This window comes from Atheta coriaria, unplaced genomic scaffold (genome assembly GCF_025399875.1).
Source record: "Atheta coriaria isolate IRGN ID8LTWV9N9 unplaced genomic scaffold, Caltech_Dcor_3.1 hic_scaffold_7_pilon, whole genome shotgun sequence".
NCBI classification, from domain to species: domain Eukaryota; kingdom Metazoa; phylum Arthropoda; class Insecta; order Coleoptera; family Staphylinidae; genus Dalotia; species Dalotia coriaria.
In genome coordinates this window covers 12,366,220-12,385,447 of record NW_027045449.1, presented here as the reverse complement: position 1 = coordinate 12,385,447, position 19,228 = coordinate 12,366,220, and the positions used below count along the sequence as shown (strand labels likewise).

At 36.4% G+C, this 19,228-nt stretch overlaps 2 long non-coding RNA genes across 2 annotated transcripts in view; both read right to left on the bottom strand.

The window, feature by feature from the left end:
- The window catches only part of LOC135795725 (uncharacterized), a 71,506-nt gene that overhangs the window by 12,232 nt on the left and 40,046 nt on the right, over window positions 1–19,228 (bottom strand). The gene's annotated exons all lie outside the window — the stretch shown is intronic.
- Window positions 756–1,257, bottom strand: LOC135795726 (uncharacterized). Its single transcript, XR_010549127.1, has 2 exons — window positions 1,100–1,257; window positions 756–1,034 (listed from the first exon to the last, which is right to left on the bottom strand). It is a non-coding gene; the product is annotated as an uncharacterized lncRNA (long non-coding RNA).

Genomic DNA, 19,228 nt, shown 5'->3' with positions numbered 1-19,228 from the left:
TTTGATTTTTTTTAATAAACGCAAAATTTGTTATCTAAAATTCTTTAGATAAACCAATTATTAATTATTTTCAACTGGAATAAAAAAATTTGAATAAATTTTTTGTTGAAAAAAATCACTTTTATGATAAATAAACCAAAAAAAAAGAGAATTAAAAACAAAATTTTACTACGGCATTTTAAATATAGTAATAAATTAGCACACCAAATTTTATCTTGCTCAGCCCAACAGTTTCCGAGATAATCGCAATTAAAGTAAAAAACTCAAAATTTCTGTTTCAAATTGTATCCATGAGAATATTCGACAGATTCTAACTTCTAAAAGCTATAATCACCGAGTTTGAGATCTGATGTGGAGCACAAAATTTAAATTCTTAAACGTTTCCGAAGACACGAATGCCTAGCCAGACATTTAAAATGCGCACTCACCCTTTGAAATCGTCATCGTGGCCAGCCAGCGACGGTCATCGCTAAATTGGTCGGGACGAGTTTTTGAGACGGCCTAATAACAGTCATTATTCAAAGTGGCGCCTTAATCGGTCGCCCTCAACTGCGCCACACAAAGCAGGCAAAAATTTCGATCGAAATTTAAAAAATATTTGAATACATTAATAAATTCAAGCAATAGGCAACTGCTAAACGCTAAAATGTCGGTAATTCAATGCAAGTTAGAGTCGACCGGGCGTTTTTATCGCCCTAGAGATAGAGTAATAACATATTCGTGTGGAGCATCGTCATTAAACTCGCGCATGCACGTTCAAATAAATAAATGTTTAATACACTGTTTGCGGTACGTTTTCGTGCACTCGCTACACATCTCAAGTGGCGTGCAATGCGGAATATTGTGTGGGTGAAACGTAAACGAACGAACGTCTTCCACAGGTAGGAATAATTTCACATTCTAGCATGCTACATCCACATCCACCTGGAAGCTGGAAGTGGTTTTTGCCTCGTCTGCCTGCCGATGCTTCCTTCCTGACATCAACGGTGGTTTTACGTCATCCGGTCGAGAATAAAACCAGCGAAACAGCGAAACTGCAAACACACCGTGTGTAAAGATGTTTAAAAAGCTTCTCACAACACTAAACACAAAATGAAACCCATTAAGCTGTGACTAGACGCGCACGTGGTAATTTAGTAGCGTCCTCGATGATTAATGGATTTTCGATCGATGTGTGTCTCGTTTAAAACTCGCATTTTCCGAAAACAATCGCGTCGAATCAAAAACGCGATTGAAGTGCGCCGCTTGTCATTCGGAAAGCTGTGTGAATGACAGCAATTCATTGATTGAGTGATGAGTGATACGTTGTCATGTTTCGATAGAAAAAATTTCATCAAAATTTTGTCATTTTTGTTTGTAGATGGCGTTACTCGTAATATTTCTTGATTTGTGATGGTGTGCTTTTAACGTTGGTTTGTTAACACTCGTTACGAAAGATGTACATTTCAACATTGTTTTGCTTCCATTTAAAACATCACCAGGCGGTAAAAATAACATTTTCACCACCGAAAATGTGGAAATGTGAAAATAAAAAAATATTTTTTGACCATAATTTAAATAACTATGTTCAAGCATATTGATGGACGTGAAACTAACGACCGTTAATATCTAAACCAAAAAATAGATGAAAATATTTTTTCAGTGATGTATGTAATTTTCGTTGTTTATCAGCCCCCGAAACATTTTATTTCGGTCGCAAACGTATAATTTTATTGATTGTTTCGGCGTAAAATTTAATTCGAAATTTGTTCAAGTGTAATATGATGGAAAGCGTTCGCTTAATTGAAACTGCACAAAGCACCTGCAGCTGCCCCATTGTCGAGAGCAGCGCATGTCGCATGTAGCATGCAAATATTCATACAAATCGTGTTTTTTATCGGCGCGACGCCAGCGGAGGACGATAAAAGCGTAATTAATTTGCCGATGCACAAATAAAAGCAAGCGCGAGCGCAATCTACGGCGACAATGCGGAAATTGAGTGGTTTTAAATTGAAATTTTCAACTGGAAAAAATTTAAGTAACCTAATGAAAGCAATAAAAATAATATGAAAAATAAGGGTTAAATGAGAGAAGAGAGTGGTGAATTTGACATGTTCGCAGATAAAGTACCATCTGTGCCGTGTATTGTTTTGTTTTCTTTTTTTCATTTCATTATCGCTCGATGTGATGAAAATTGTTGGAAACGTGCAATTCTGCCGGCAGCGTTTGCACCGAGCTTTTTTTTTTCTGCTTTAACTTTTTTATTCTGCCATCACGGCTGGTGTTTAATTTTGTACCTATTCAAATAAATAATAATGATAAAAGCTGCGTTGAAAATGAGAAAATAATAGTAGGTTTTACAAATTCTTAGAAGAAGAAAATAAATAAAATTAGAAGAAAAACTTTGATTCGGATTTGATTGCGTTATTAAGCTCTTTATTAAGTCCTAGAGGTATAGAAAGTAGACAAAACTAGTATTATTAGTTTGAAATGTAGTTTGAAGTATGATATTTACGTACTATGCTCTAAAATTAGAAAATATAAGAATAAATATGAAATAAAGCAGGTAACTTCTGAAATTATGATAAATCATTAAAATGTACATTTATTTAACTGTAAAATCCATATTGCAATAAAACAACCGTAGTGTCTTTCAAGAAATGTAATATTTTTCGTATTTTGCGAATATAAATTAATATTTTTCTTTTAATTCTTTGTTATATTGCAAACTTAAAAAAGTCAGCTGATGAATTAAAACTTAAAATTTCTTCCGCTAGATAGCGCTGCCGTGCTGATTGTTGAAAATATCGGCCAGTAAAGATCCCAATGCGTCTGCGTGTACTGTGATTTTGTGACTTGTGGTTCGGAAAAATGGTTTGAATCGTTTGAATGTTGAACATGTTGGTGCATCCGTGCGTCCCGTGGAGTGGTCTTAAAAAGCGTGTGAGGCCCCTTTTGATTGCGACGTGTTGAATGCGATTTACGTTGGAAACGGATCGGATCGTTACTATTCGTTGTGAGAATGAAATCATTCAATGTATTCACTGCTTAGAATGTTGACGTACAACAGGATAACAGTCTGAATTCATTGATTGTATTCAATAACACACTTTAATCATTGTTAAAGTTTAGTTAAAATGATGCAAGAAAAAGTTTTGCAAAAATCGATATTTAGGAACTAATTAGGTAAGTGTAGGTGTAGGTTTGGTTGCCTAATATGGATATCAAAATTTATTACATTCATAATTTTAGAGTTTATTTACAATAAAAACTTTGTATTAATAATTTTACTATCAGCAGTTGATCTTTTAATACGTTGAATGATTTGCTTGCACTTCCTGATTTTAGATTTCTGAATGGTTTCATCTTTCAACCGTTGACAATAATTTATTTCAACGTGTTTGGTTGTTGATGTTGCAACATGTCATTATAAAGATTTTAGGAGGTAAGTACCTGATGATTACAATGTAATCGCCAAACTAAAGTCACAACACACCTGGCAGGCACAAAGAAGAAGTTGACATTCAAAAACTCCTAACGCACAGCGAAATAAAATCGTTAGAAGCATAAAATTGTCAACAAAAAGTAAGAAATCATTTCTAAACACCAACATTTCTAAAACTCAAGGGGTGGTACTTTGAACCTCTCTCAAGGGTGGTCACAATCACAGTGTCCACTTCCCAATTTAATTTTTGACAGTCATTCAACCTTCACCCATAAGAATTACCAGTTTCTCATAAAAGATGATTTATAACTTTATTTAACATGTTTAACTTTAAATGCTCATCATATAGAATTAATTTAAAATGTGCTTTTTTAAAGACTAAGCCAAGGCACTAATCGTTTCTTAATTTTTTTTTGTGTCCGTGGATGAGTGTGTTAAGCTCGAGGTGTTTTTAATTGCATTAACTATTAGGCGCTTGGATAAAAAGCCGAAACGCATTCGACAATCCGGACGCATCAGGACTAATGGAAGTCTTGACTAAGACTAATTATGTACTAATGGGTCGGAGGCCAACACCGCGCGTACTAATTACCCCACAAGCCCAAACCAGTAATATTACATACATATTACTAAATATTAAAAATTGTGGTTATGTTTTATTATTGCGGTTAAAGAATGTGTCCTCCCCACAGACCGAATACGAATACGAATACGAATGAAAATTTGATATGCGCAATATTGGTTTGATAATACTCGACACCCACACACGATATTGAATGTTTGGGATGATATTGAATGATATTGAATGATATTACTTCATATGTGATGGTATATTGGCTGTCATTGGCTCGTATTCGCAGTGTTCGGTGTGTTTCGTGTAATGATATACCCTCGATGATACCCCAATAATGCACAGCAAGTGCTTCGAATTTGTAGTACCGCGCCCGTTGTGTGAATTTGAAGGCTATTGATTTCACATTAAATTTCGATTATAACGTCATAAACTCGTTCGTTTTCCGCATACAACACGCACGAGCGCGAAAAAATCATCGTATGAGCGCTTTTATTCTCTTATTTCTTGTTTTGCAGGCCTGGAATATTTCCTTTATATTTTATTTTGATATAAAATAATTACAGTAATATGCTTGTCTGGTGTTTTTTTATCATTTTTTATATATTGAATGTTTGAATTAGTATGCACTACGGTAAATAATTGTGAATAATTGAATGACACGTGTAAAATTCGAGTGCTCGAGTGGCGGGACGTGTCTGGCCGAATATAATTAACGAGTCAGACGAAAATTGAACCCAGCCCACAACATTTTTTTGGTGGCACAGTATCTGTGTATCTGGTGTAGGTAGCTATTACTGTAAAAACGCTTTTGTACAATAATTCAATACTACTTGAATGTCAAAAGTGCATAGAGTTGCAGTTATTGTATCTAGAAGTTCAATTGTTTAGTTATTTATTAATAATTAACAAACTAATCAATTTAGGCGAGTTATTTCTGCGGAAATCTATTTCTCTTTATTTTTCAATTACTAATTGAAAAAATCATGTTTGTATCGCAGACAGCTTTTGAGATATTAATAAATTTACAATTTAAAGTACTGAATTAGCAAACTGGTTGTAACTCTCAACGAATGGGAGATAAATTATTGATTTTTCTTGATAATATAGAAGGTAAAATATTTTATACAGTAAGTTATATTTTATTGGCTCAATATCCAATAATTTGATAGAATTTTAAGACAAAAGGTAGGTTTATTCTCTTTATAAGTGTGGGATCGGTGAGTGAGTGCAAATGTTATAATTGATGAGTGAGTAAAGGACACGATGTTTATTATCACGAACAATGTTTATTAAGAAGTCTTGAAGAAGTATAGTTAAGAAGTATTGTAGAGAAGAATAGTTAAGAACTGTAGTGTTTGAAGTAATGTCAAGAACTGTCCTTCCTAAACCCTTGTCACCCACCAGCAACCCTTCAGGTTGATGGGTGGTGACAAGAAATTTGGAAGTAGGAAGAAAGTAATAGATTGGATTGGTAGAAGAAAGTGTATGACATTGAAGAGAGGGAAAGCTGACCATTGGATTCTGGGAATCCGAGTCGTGCCAAACCGTCCGACTCGGGGATTAGGTTTTTCAAGGTAATAAAAGATATTAGGAAATTTGGGAATTTTGGATGAAGAATTACGGTATACAATAAAGATGAAGAAAGTTATAAAGTTTTGAAATACAGAAATAAGCTTTGGGTAAAGATCCCCACATAAGTAATATTTTATTGAAAATTTAAAAAAATTTAATTCTCGCATCCATTTGTCAAATAAAATAAAATTTTGTGGAAATCACAATAATTTTTCCCAGTTAACGAAATATGTAGAAATATTAAAATCTAGTTAATAATCCAACATGAATCCCTCAAGAACGAAACAACAAACCTGTGGTGTATTCCCATACAATAAAAACCCTTTAAAATTTGTTAATCTTGTATCGTTTATAGTTAGATTGAAGTAGAATGTAGAATCGTAACGATTCAACTCCCCTCAAAGTATAATTCCAAGTTTAATTAGTAAAATCTCAGTTTTCGGCCGTCCCTCGTGCGTTATTGCATTCCCGCCAGTTTCGAATTAAGTTTTGGTCCTGTTAGCATGTTAAGGGTTACGAACCCCTTGAACTGAATCATTGTCAGTTCCCGATTCGTAGCATTCGCGTTTAGATTCAACGTATGTAGACGCTTGTTGGTTTTGGAAAAAGAGGGTAAAAATACGAAAGGGTTCAGGGCTTTCATGTCGACGATCGGCTATGAAAACACACGTCGCATGAGAATCTACATATCATCTCCATATCGAATGAAAATAATTGCTCGTGCCACCCCGGTTCCAGGCCCCGGAATTTAAATTGCATTCGAAAAGTGTCACTTTTTATTTTTTCTATTCACAACGAAACACAAAAAAAGCGGTCACATGTGATTTGCATGCGTTTATTTTAAATTTTCATCCCTTGAAGCTTCAACGTGCGTGTAATACTTATTTATGTGCCGAAATGATAACAATGTATTTAGTGAAAGCGAAAGGGTTGACGGCGTTGTTGAACGAAACGTGCGCTGCGTGCTTTTCTAGGTTCACGGCTCGTTTGCACACACAAAGCAAGTGCAGCCACCCCGATCGTTAGGCTGGGTGGCTGGGTGGTTGTGTGTTGTATGCCGAGCACAAAAAGAGGGTTTAAGCCCTCCAAGTCTCCACGAGAAAAGAATAAACGACCATAATGTGATCATAAATTGTGCGCGCCGGTAATTAATTGAACATCAAATAAATTTCCCACAAAGTGACAATGTAAATGACCGCAATATCCATCAAAACATAAACTAACCAACGGGCACAATTCTACCCTAAATGCGTTTATTATATTAACATTACAGTAAAAGTTTTTTATGGATATTTTATTAGAATTGGAATTGGAGTATGAATTATTGATATTGACTCTTTTGCTTATAGTTTTTGAAGTGGGTAATTGCTCAATATTTATTTAGTTTTTGTTGTTTATGATTAAATTATTGTTTTATTCGAATATAAAGTAAAATGTGGCAAATATGAAATTATTAAAACTTCCTTAAAATTTATGTTAAACTAGCTTTTGCTATAATATTTTTGAATAATATTCGCAATTTTATTGTAAAGAAATTAATTATATAACGAATTGCTTCAACACGCCATTTCGGATTCAACTATTTAACTATAACTATGATTGAATCTCAATGCCAACTTTTATCCTATAGAAAAGGGCTGTCTTTAGAGTTTTCCCGGAGATTATTATATTTTTTCTTGCCGTAAAAACCATCCTTGAACATTAACAAACGTTTTAAAAAAAGAATTGGCCAAATTGGTCTAGGCGTTGTTGAGTTATGCGCTTACCAACAGATTTTGCGATTTATTTTTATATTAGAGATTTACCGGATCACTTATACTTGTCTAAATGCACATGAATAATATTTTTTATTAGTTTATGGAATTTGTAGTTTCATTCTTATTGCTAACAAAAAATTAACTGATTACCTAATATAAATTGCAATTTTGCATTGTAATTTTTACCAAAAATTTACGTATTTTTGGAGTTTTTCTTTTAATTTTTCGTACTAAACGTCGAGTTATATCAAAAAAATTGGTCGAACAAAAATTGCAAATTATGCAATTTTCCATCAAAATTGTCGATACGCGTTTTTCCCAAGAGTCATCGTTTTTGTTGAATAGCAATTTCAAATATTGTTTTATATCACTACGTCTTGGATATTGTTTCAGACGTAATTTGGTTTATTTTATAGTTTCGGTCAACTAAATATATTCTGCTAGCAAATTACATTTTTCATAAACATTGCTTTAATCACTCAAATGATACAAATAATTTCCTGAAAATATGTTTCCCGTAATACAAAACAGCAGCTAAAAATTAAATCTAAACCCACTTTTAAGCGCATTATCAAGCTTGAACTTGGCATGGTGACGCTTACAATGCATCGCTATCTGTGCGTGAACAGCGCACCCTCCGCAAACCGGGAAATAATGCTTCGCGAGGCAAATCCCTCCACTTTGGCCCAGATTACGTGGCATCACTCGGCCCAACAAGAGCGAGCACGCAATGTGTTTATTAGAAAGTGCCCAAAGTGGCGTGAAGCCTAAAACCGCTAATTGGGAAATAAACAGGGTACAGCGCGCTACTGTCAAAATCAGAATTGAACGGGAGAGCAGCTACTTCTGCAGCATATTGTTTTTCGCGCACATGTGTGTCTAGAAGCTATAATCAGGGTGGTTTACGCACGATTGGACATAGATCCGCACTGGGGGAGGGAGTCTGGGGTTGTTTACGTCTATCAATTTAAGCGTGATAAACAAATGCTATGCACTATCGAAAATCATCGTGAGTCCAGAATCTTGATTAAACATGTGACCACTATGGGGGATACCGTATGGTTCTGAACACACCCGGTGCTACAAACGAGTATTTGATCGTGCAGCCCAACAACACTCTCCATTTGAAGTAGAGATTCCGCTCGTACTCGTATTTTTGTTACAGTGAAAAAATAATGTGATGCAACTAGGGTGCATTAAGTACCTAAATATCCGCCTCCTGTATTTTCCGAACAATAGCCGAAAATAAGAGCATTAGCACACATCTCTAGGTGAATAGTATAGTGAGGCAGGAGAGCATCAAAGGTTGAAATTTCATTATGCACCACTTCAAATCTGGGCTAAGTGCAACGTTGCCAACCGTATGCATACTTGCTTTATAATCATTGAGTACGTATTTAATTAAAATTTTCAAAAACCCAAATCAATGGCCGAAAGAATCCTTCTTCAAAATTTATCTCAGTTTTGTAATATTTATTCCGCTTTGCAAGGTCAGTAACCATTTCATTATTTCATTTCGATCGATTTCGCGTCAAACGCGTCTGTTTGACGAGGGTCTGACCATTCGACACTTTCGACCGGAGCCAAAAACTTGTTATCTTTCATTCGTTTCACCGAGGCTATGTGTTTTTTTTTGCATGCGCCATAATTTCAGCCCCGGAGGGTCAACAAACAAAAACTTTCGACTTTCCAGCCTACACGCATGTGTGAATCATTAAGAATCTTATTATATGTTGTGGACTATTGTGCGGTTTTGAATTGCGTTCGCAAAAGGGTTATGTGCGGCAATCGATCAATAATATGCGAAGGTCCCAGGCGGAATCCAATGAATGATGTAAATTTAAAGGCTGTTTTATTTAAGAAATTGCGTGGCCTTATTAATTCGACAGCTCGGACACCTTCGAGTGGACGGCGAAATGCAGATGAACGATGGGGCCGGCAAACAGAAAAGAAGATGGACGGACATGGACAGCATTGTGTGTATGTGTGATATTCGCATTCGCGCAAAACGGTATTGTAATACATTCACATACTAAATGTTAAAAAAATATCTGCAACCAGTTATACACGTAATTAAAATGAATTATAACATTATCTGACCTTAAAACATTTTTTTTTAAATTTAAAATTAAAAACTATGGATTATGTGCACAATGAAGTAATTTTTGTAAAAATTGTGATTTTGGTTATTTTTAAAATTTATTTTTTAATGTTTTACGGTGAATTTTCTGCAATATCCTGTATATTTCTACTTTCGACGCTGGTGCGAAGATAAGTGAACATATATGAGCATATGCTGTGGCGTACACAAAGTTGTCCGCCTTCGGGGCCTCCGCATTGTAATACATCTCGTCGATGTCGTAATTAAAAGCAACGTGTCGGCTTCGTTAACATATTTTAACTTAAGGGCTATGGCTCGCATTTTGCCATTCGGACGTCGCTCAAAATTTCTCGTGTGGCCGATGGCCAAAAACCAACCGAAATATTCATTTCGAAAATATTACCCAATATCATCATCACTGTATTTTTTTAAAACTTATTTTGCATATTACATGCTTAAAATAAAGTTTTAAGCGCTTGTAATAAGTAAAATGGGTTTTATATAATTATTCAGGATTAGAGTGGTTTATACTTGAAAGTAAATCATAGTTATACATTGTAGATGTGAAGATAAAATATAGTGTTGAGTAATAATTTTCAATTTAGTTAATTTGGTCGCTTCATTTAGTAAATTGAATGTTCTAACATACGACCTTTGTTGGTCTATGCAGTGTGGTGTGGCCTGGCATGCATAAATGTATGAAATGCTAGTGAAGAATACCGAGTGTTTTGGATGAGGATGAGGATGGGAAACAAGGGAAGCGTATGCATTTGCATAAATTTCCGCCGGCTGCCGGCGAGAAAAGTCTCGTTTGTATTATTGCGCAATTAAAGGCCCGCGCCACGTGCCGCGCGCCGTCATTTCGGCCACGTGCTACTGCTTTATGAGAAAGAATGATACACACGACGGCGGCACCCTTCGTGTGCGACACATGCTGGGCGCAAACCGAGACAAACGTGTGCCCCGACTGTAAGTAATAGTGACACACTTTTATTATGAGATACGGGTTGATGGGGAGTGACAGGATGGATGTGGATGGGTAGCCATGACAACCCATTTTCTCATTAGATAATTCCGAGTGGAAAACTAGTCAATCTGTGGATAAAAATGTAAATTTACTAATTTTGACCCTTTGGGGTAGCAGGAGGTAATGGGGGTTGTTTATATTTGTTTATGTAGTTAAACGTCAAATTTCAGCCCGGCTGGAATTGAAAACTGAATTGAAGCAAAGGGGTGAAAGGGTAAAGTGGATAGTTTAAATGCGCGATTTCAAGGAAGATTGCACCCCAAAGACGGACACGCACGACCCCCGAAAGGACGCTAGGGTTATTTGATTTTCGATTTATAAACTTTAAGTCGACTTAAATTAGCAAAGGGTGCGCGCAAGTGCCTTCCATACACATGCGTATAAATTATAATTTTATTACTTTTGATAATATTTTATGTACGACATGATAATCAAAATATTAATCTAAAAGTTTTTTATAGAAATATTTATTATTATCACGTCTAGCCATCATTAAATAACCATCAAACGTTAATAATAATGTAGCCACGAGTTCGATAATTTCCGAACGTCTAAAAGCTCCTAAAGCTCTCCCGAACTCCCTGGAGTTGCATTTATATAACTGCAAACTGTTTATGGACGCTTGAATAATTGATGCGTTCGTACTTTATTTCACTTAGCCGTTACCATCAGCCATTGCTAAGCAATTTGCTGTTCCTTTATTTCTCATTTCTTATTCTTCTCCCTTAGCTGCTACCTGCTTATGTTGGGGGCTGATGCTCGTTCGCAGTGTTTCGTTTAAGTTTATTCCAACTTTTAACTTTTTACGCGGTCTGCGGCGAAAACTTGACTCTGCAACTTTCCAGGGAAATGCGAACGCGCAAGAAAACATGGCAAATGCTACAAAACGCTCCGTCGGACGTGGGAAAATTGTCTAACGCAAAATTTCATTAAAATTTCAACGTCGAGACGTTCGCAAAAGTTATAGGTATTTATAGTTGTTTCGATCGGAAACTTTCCCAGCTGCAATAATAATAGTTATGTGAGTGAACAAATAACATTTTTCTTTGCGCGAGCATATCGAAAACTTTAAAATGTACATGTCAAATTTGTCTTATTTGCTTATTTTTGTGTTTGTTATCTTTATAGCACTGACATAAAAATAAATAGACTCAGTTTTTCCCTTTTCTCCTATCAAAACTCGTATCTATAGGGCCATATTTGCATTAGAACTACGATAAGGGGTGAAATTCAATTTCGAATGAGGTTTCGAGATAAAACATTGGAAACCAATATGCACGGCCGAAAACAACCCCAAACTAAATCAAAAACTGAAAACAACCCCCAAAAACTTATAAACAGATATCTTCAAACAGACAGAGTAGTATTAAATATTTTTCTTTTTATAAAAAAAATTTTAGAAGTGTGTTAAGGATGTTCACCAGATGTAAATATCAGAATAGTTGATGCGTTGAGCGAGCCCCCGAGACGCACGCGCTGAATCTTGAGCGTGGAACGTGTTGGGATTTTCATTTTCGAAGATTGCATTCCGCGTGGATATTGCACCTGCGGGAGATCGTTCGCATCCTTCACTTGACCTGGAATACATGGACTCCATGTTCTACCAGTTTTGTTGGAACATGTTGGGCTTTAAACTATCAAAATTAAAACAAAAGCAAAAATATGCGGTGTAAATATTGATTTTTCCCGAAAGAAAACACTTTAAATGTAAATTTTCTGCATTATGATGGACTTTCCCCAAAGATCCCAGGGGACTATCTGGATTTTTCCGAAATCACAACTTTTGATCCTAGGTACGTCGTCTGATATCAGTTGTTTGAAGTGTCTCACTGCATAGTAAACGGAGCTTTGTAAGGTTGATTTTTGTCCTTGAGTCCTTCACTCAGCTAATCTTGAGCACACACATCAGAGGAGCGACAGTTATGGAGCGTAACGTTTACAACTTTAAGCGTCTTCGTACCGGGGGCCGCAGTGTCGCAGTGTCAGTTCCAGGATGTCGGGACGTCAGGAGGCGGAAAAGCGTGGCGCGTAACGAGCGAACGATGAGAGTAACGACACATGACGCGCGCGCCAGCGTCCAACGGACCCGAAAAGCTGCCGCCTGCGTTTACCTTGCATTACAGGCTGTACAGCACGGGGCTTTTGAAAGATGTGTCGCGCTTTGTTTGACATCACATTTAACAGCCTGGCTAGTTCATGATGAGATCATAGACGACACCAGGATCATGTTTGGAGTACTTGAACTTTACTTCCATCATACACATACATAAGAAAAGCTCTTGTGGATTAAACTAGTAAAGGAACCGCCGCTTTATCACTGACCTGCGATTGTAGATATTCCCAATCAACACTAAAAGCCTTTCGCTTGAAATCATCCAGTTGTGGATATTATGGAAGCGAAGCGCATTGTTTGAATCTTTGTTCAATCCGTATCGGGGATCAAGGGATCGACATTGTCTCGCAGGTGTAGATATTACATTTCGCGGATGAATTCGAAATTTCGAGGCATTGATGTGCTTTGGATTATAGCTGAAGCAAATGGAGCGTTAACCCGAATACCCGAAACGCGAAACGAGCGAGTGATTAATATTTGCTCCTGTGCTATGCTACTACAGCTTCTGGCTTATCAGCGACGCCGAATCATAAACACAACCTCGGATTACGTTTCCAAAACGCATCCGAATTGATTAAACCCCTTTCCTTGGCTCACTCCCTATCGTAATTGAATATTGTTTAAACATTCAACTTTATATACACGTTTTGCGCATCGGAACTTGATACTTTTGAAAATATGTGAATTATGAGTTCTTCAAGTGTTTCAATATCTCAGCTCAACTTTGAACTCTCAACTTGGAACTGTAAAGTATGATTTCACTCGATTATTAATTTAAATTTTTAAATTACTTCTGGCGAAACTTTTGCCGCTAGTTTTTTTCGAGAGTTTTGCTCAGTTTTCCGCCGAGTGTATTACTCGTGTACTTATTAGTTGCGTCCGAAGTTCGTTACAACTGCCAGCGGCACAAAGTTCGTCGGCGTCGTCGAGCGTTGATTAAGTTCGCCGGTTTATTTTCCGACAACTCGAATGTGTGTTTCAAGACTGGCGATGAAATTTCAGATGAAATTCCACACTAAATCATATTTTCCTCTTTAGACATTTACACGATTTACAAAATACTTTTACATCACAACTAAAATATAAGATTTCTTCATAAAATGACATATCAAATGTATTTTTCACCGGTGAGATTTGTTTATTTGTGTTTTTTAACTGAGCTGTGCGATCCGCTGGAAAACGAAGATCATTAATTATCGTTTATTGACAAGTCTCGTTCGTTACGCCGTCGTCCACTCGGATCGACTTTTGTCCCTGACACTTGTTCACTGCTTGATGATGACTGAATTCAAAAGTTTGCAAATTAAAAATTTATAACTCCGAAAATGAAATTAAAATTGATGACATTAAATATAATTATGCAATACGAAAAAAGAGCACACACACATATTTTTTCGTAGTATTAAAATATTTAAGGTATTTTCGGTTGTGAGAGAACGTCGACAGTTTTGTAATTGATTATATTGTGCTATGCTGTGCTGGAAGGTTGCGGAGCGTCGGGAAGATTGGAAGATTTTAATTGGACGACATGATTGATTATCGCGGCGCGAGCACATTCTGCTCGTCATACGGAATTTAGACGACGACGACGCGTGCATAAAAGCCGAGAACAATATACAACACAATATACACGCCACCAAAACAGGCTATGAAGTTGAAGTAGACATAACCTATACCTATATAACCTATATACCTAACCTCCATACATTTCTTTTACTTCTACTGCTTTTAAAAGTTTAAAATTGCAACGAAATATTCAAAACTACTACATAACCTATATTTGTACACAACCTAGATACCAACCCAAGAACCTATCTCAAGTTGAAAATGTTTGACGTACTTTTCTATATGGCGCACACGTGCGAGAGCTTTTTCGCAAGGCTCGCGAGCGATATTTTCATATCGAGGGTGAAGTTTCTCTCGAGAGCTGAGCAGAACGACGGTAAGATGGATGTGCTGCATGCGTCTGCGGTTCGGAAAACTCTTAGGTAGAATGGAAAAATTGATTGAAGTGAGGAAACAATCACGTTTCGCCAAGTAGGTCGAACGCGGAATTAAAAAATGACGACAAAATGCAATATTTTTGTATTAGGCGACGTGCGCCATCTATGGATCAATAGTCGTAAATTATTGAAAAAGTAAAGTTTTTAGTTTGAAAAATCTTGATTCCAGCGTAATAATAGTGGAAGAGTTTAAAACTTTGTTTAAAGTACAGAATTATTTAGATTGCCGTCTGGGGGACTTATGATTGCGGTTATTTTGTCGGTACTTATGTTTTGTTCGCCAACAATCGGTGTTAATTATTAATCTGTAATAATGCTTTGACGTGGAATTCAATTTTGTGCTATTATTTGTAAGTTTTTATTTTTAAAGTGCAAAATAACAGTTTGAAACACTTAAATTAATTTTTGCATTAAAAAAAGAATATTTGATGTGAGTGTATAAAGTATAGTATTTTATTTGATCATTATACTATACTTATGCCTTCACTAACCCCTAATTTGTTCTGTCCGCAAACAAGGAAACACGGAAACTTCATAATTATCAAATGAATAATGGATAAGATCATTACGAAGTTTATGTTTATTTAATGCGCACGAGCGAGACAAGGCGCGCTCGCTGTAATATATTTATAGCTGAAATCTTCTGCCAAAAACGCGCAGAGACACGGGCCAAGATTCATGAAAAGTTAATGCGCTCAAAAACGGCAAACGACACAAATTTGCTTACGAAGCCCGCGCAGTCCGCAGTCTGCCTGAGAAACAGTAAGAAAACAAAAGCGGACGAATAAAACGATCAAACAAACCGAAATCAATGTTACAGCCACAGAAATAATTAAATACCAGCGCGAAACATTAATCATTTCAGTAAACAAGATGCCTGATGTATTTATAAGCTTAAAAATAGCGAATTTTATCTTTGAAGAATTATGGCAACCGTGTAAGACCAAACATAACCTAGATTCGGAACCCTCGTCATTGTCGGTGTCTGGCATTTCAGCGCGCGTGTCAGAAACATATCCCTGTTAACTAAAACGAATAACAAGTTGGATAGGTTTAGATTTAGAATATTATACGACAAATTTGCGTTGATTTTAGAATAAAATGTAGTTTGGCAGTGTATGTACTTAACCTAAAATTGAAGTGTTGCATAATAAAGTACAGAGGTTGTGTTTCGGTGTGGGCGGCGAATTTATCATGTAATTTCCTTCATAAATCCTACAAGTATTTCGACTGCTGGTTGCTGCTAGTGTAACAACCCCGTAATATGCTGTTATACCAACGCCGGGGGTGGTTTTGGGGGTGGTGCAGAACAACAATACGAATACCAGTCGGCGAGCGAAACGCATGAATTACGGCCGGGATGGTCGATGATAGACGCTGGGGGATGAAACAACACTGTAGCCGACATTCGAACGTCTCAAAACTTAAAACAATACCGTAGGTGGTAAACAATTTATCGCGTCATATTAATATTTGCGAAATACTTTAGTGACGCCATTGCATGTGCTGCCATCTGGAAACAAAATTCCAAAATATTTCTATTTCGGCATTGTTGTCATGTTTACGATGAAAATAGTTGGTGCATAACTTTCGAGCCGTTTAGAATGTTGAGTGCTGAAAAGCGTAACGTGTGCTTAGCACGCCGTGACGCCGAAGTGAATTAACGGTCGACCGCGGCGTTAAAATGTATGCGAATTATTTGCATATCAACACACACTCACATGTTGGCGCATGTCGGTGTCGCTAAGGCAGCCGCGGCCGAACCGCATAATGTGCATGCAGGTATGAATTATCGCCCGAGATGACATCCAACAATGGCGGCCAACGGTGAAATTTTACGCCGGCCGCGTTACCGAGCGTGAAATGCTTGTTTAATAAACAATGGCGATATTTCAGTTTTACATAACCACAAAATACAATATCTCTTTACTATCATCCGTTAGAGGGCGTTGGTAGTTGTTATTATAATATAAAATTAAAAATAATTGATTTATTGTTTGAAAGGGGTGATTTTTGCCTTATGAATTGATTTTCAAGTAATTTCCTTTTTGTGTATCAAATTAATTGAAATTATGCTTTAGGTATAAGGGGTTACCTTGACTTTTTGTCCTCAGGCGCTGCTTTACGCTCGACGTAACCTTGAAATACGTCAAATTGGCGCAAATTAGTGGCGGGTTAAAGATAAAGAAGAAATTAACAAGTCTCCAGACTTGCAACAGACTTTTGACAAAAAGGGTGCATGCGATAAAATAAAGACAAAGAAAGGGGTGGTTTTTTTTGTGAAGGGTCGATTTTAATTTACAAGTCTATAACCCTTGTAGACCATTATAATTTCATTAATTTTGCAAGGTTTTAACGAACTTATAACCGAAATTAATTTACGTGTAGAAAAAACTGTATAGATTAAACTTGTAAAAAAAAAGGTTTAACAATAGTACCTACAGAGTCGTCGGCACTGTTGATGGTGTTCGGTTGTTTATGTTTTTCACCCGGCTGCTTTTGTTCCAAGCGCTGCACGAGGAGTTGCTCGCATATGCGAATGAGAGGAGAGTTATGCAGCGGAAAATATAACTAGAGCGAATATGAATGTTGTAAATTCGGCGAAACAACGAGTTCTCTCGGCTTAGAAAGGGTGAGGAGGTGAAATGCGCGAAGAAACGCTCGGCGATGATTGAGGAGTTCTATTTCGTGAATTTATGCCCACTTTATACGCAATTCATAACAGCAAGTAGTTTTTGTAGGTTAGCGAATACACAGCGCCATCTACAACATTTGATACTGTAGATTAGGTTATATTTTTTTTGGAGTCTGGAATTTCTCACATACCGTTTTCTATTATTATGCTGATTGTTGTAGATGAATAAAAAATAAAAACCTCAAATTCACTTATGATGCAAATGCGAATGTAAATGAAAATGTAAATGGTGAGATCTCACGTGACGAAAAATAAATTGATATTTTTGAATTGAACACAAGAAGCGCGAGAGGAAATGAAAGACGTATTCAAATATTTTCGATTTGCATTTTATGTGTGCGTGATTTTTGTTTTCATTCGCAGGTGTTTTTTAATCTTATAACTTTTCAGCCCTTTATCTTGCGCAACAGTTGACATAAAAATTCACTTAATATAGTGATGTCTATAAAGATATAAACTACATCACTACCACCCTTTTAACTGCCAGGTATATCCAAACAGATATGTTTTAATCCTTTGACGTAATTTTTGATTGCACACGCAGAGTGTATCGCTTTCCGATGACAATGCCGGCGTTTAACGTCCCATTCAATTTATGCCCCGGCTGATGGCACTAAATTCGGAGATAAAATGCATGAATGGGCACCCCTTTAATGCACTTATTCGTGCCGCACAGATAGCGATGCGATTGAGGCATTGAGACGTCTGTCTTCTATTCACATTCAAGTCAAATGTTACCTGTGAGAAGAATATAAAATTAAGTCATTCATTTTTTTATTAAAGAAAAGGATATTTAAATATGAATAGCTTAATCAAATATTAAAAGTAAAACTATAACACTAGACTAGAATATATTTTTGCTGCGCATGCGCGAGATTTTATGATGTGTGGGCGGAGCTCTTGTACAATTGTATATCAAAAACTATATGAGCGCTTTTTTTCTAAATTTTATTGAAAATTTAACCGGATTTCATTTCCTAGCTTTTCAGCGTTTCACCATTGTGAGTACGCTTTCATCCCCTTTGGAAACCGGCGTATTCAATGCCTTTTCGCCGTCGCGTCCATTCTTTCCTCAACGCGCCGCCGCGTTGTTCTACTGTAGGCTCGACGGGCCGTTACCCATTGTTTTAAAACCTTTTCCGGTTAGCGATTTTAATTTTTAACTCTTTTCAGCCGGCTGAAACATTTTAACGCGTATTTCCACCCTTCAAGGAAAATAACCGGGCGGAATTTAGTCATTCTGCTACAAAATCTAAAGAATATAATAATCGTGCCTAAAGAATAAAACATTAAGGCTGAAATATTCATTAATCAGCGGAAATCTTTAATTGTGATTTTTAAATGTTTTAATTTTTAACGGTAGATGGCGCTGTGTATACTTGATAGCTAGTATAATGTGTAGTATATGCAACCAACGCTGCATGCGCAACGGAAAAATAAATTACGTTTATCTACGTTTTTCTTAATTATAATTCAGACACGTTTTTAATTCCCAGTCGAGTTCAGCGTGAAAAGCTTGCATTAACTGGCAAAATATTTTGCTGCACGCGAAAAAAAAAACAACTTGTTATTTGTTTGGTTTTGATGTGATGCTTTGTTATTAGCTGATTTTTTGCTCGTTTCTTACTTCCGCAGTCGGCTGGTTGTTTTTTTTATGGATTCGCCGATGAATAACGCGAGGGCGTTTTGCATGCGCCCACAAACCGCCGCAAAGTCGAGCGAAAAACGCTTTAATCAGCAACTATATAAATGGCTCTCCTGCGGCGAAATAATCAACGAATAAATTAATTAAAAGACTTTTCCGAAACTGCTTAAATACAAGAAATAGAAAAAGTTAAAATGCGCCTGTGTTTGATTAAGTTAAATTATAGTCAAGAGGTGAAGAGGATAATATTATACATATTAAAATATTTGTTTATAGAAATATATATTATTATTGATGTTAGATATAAAAAAAATATT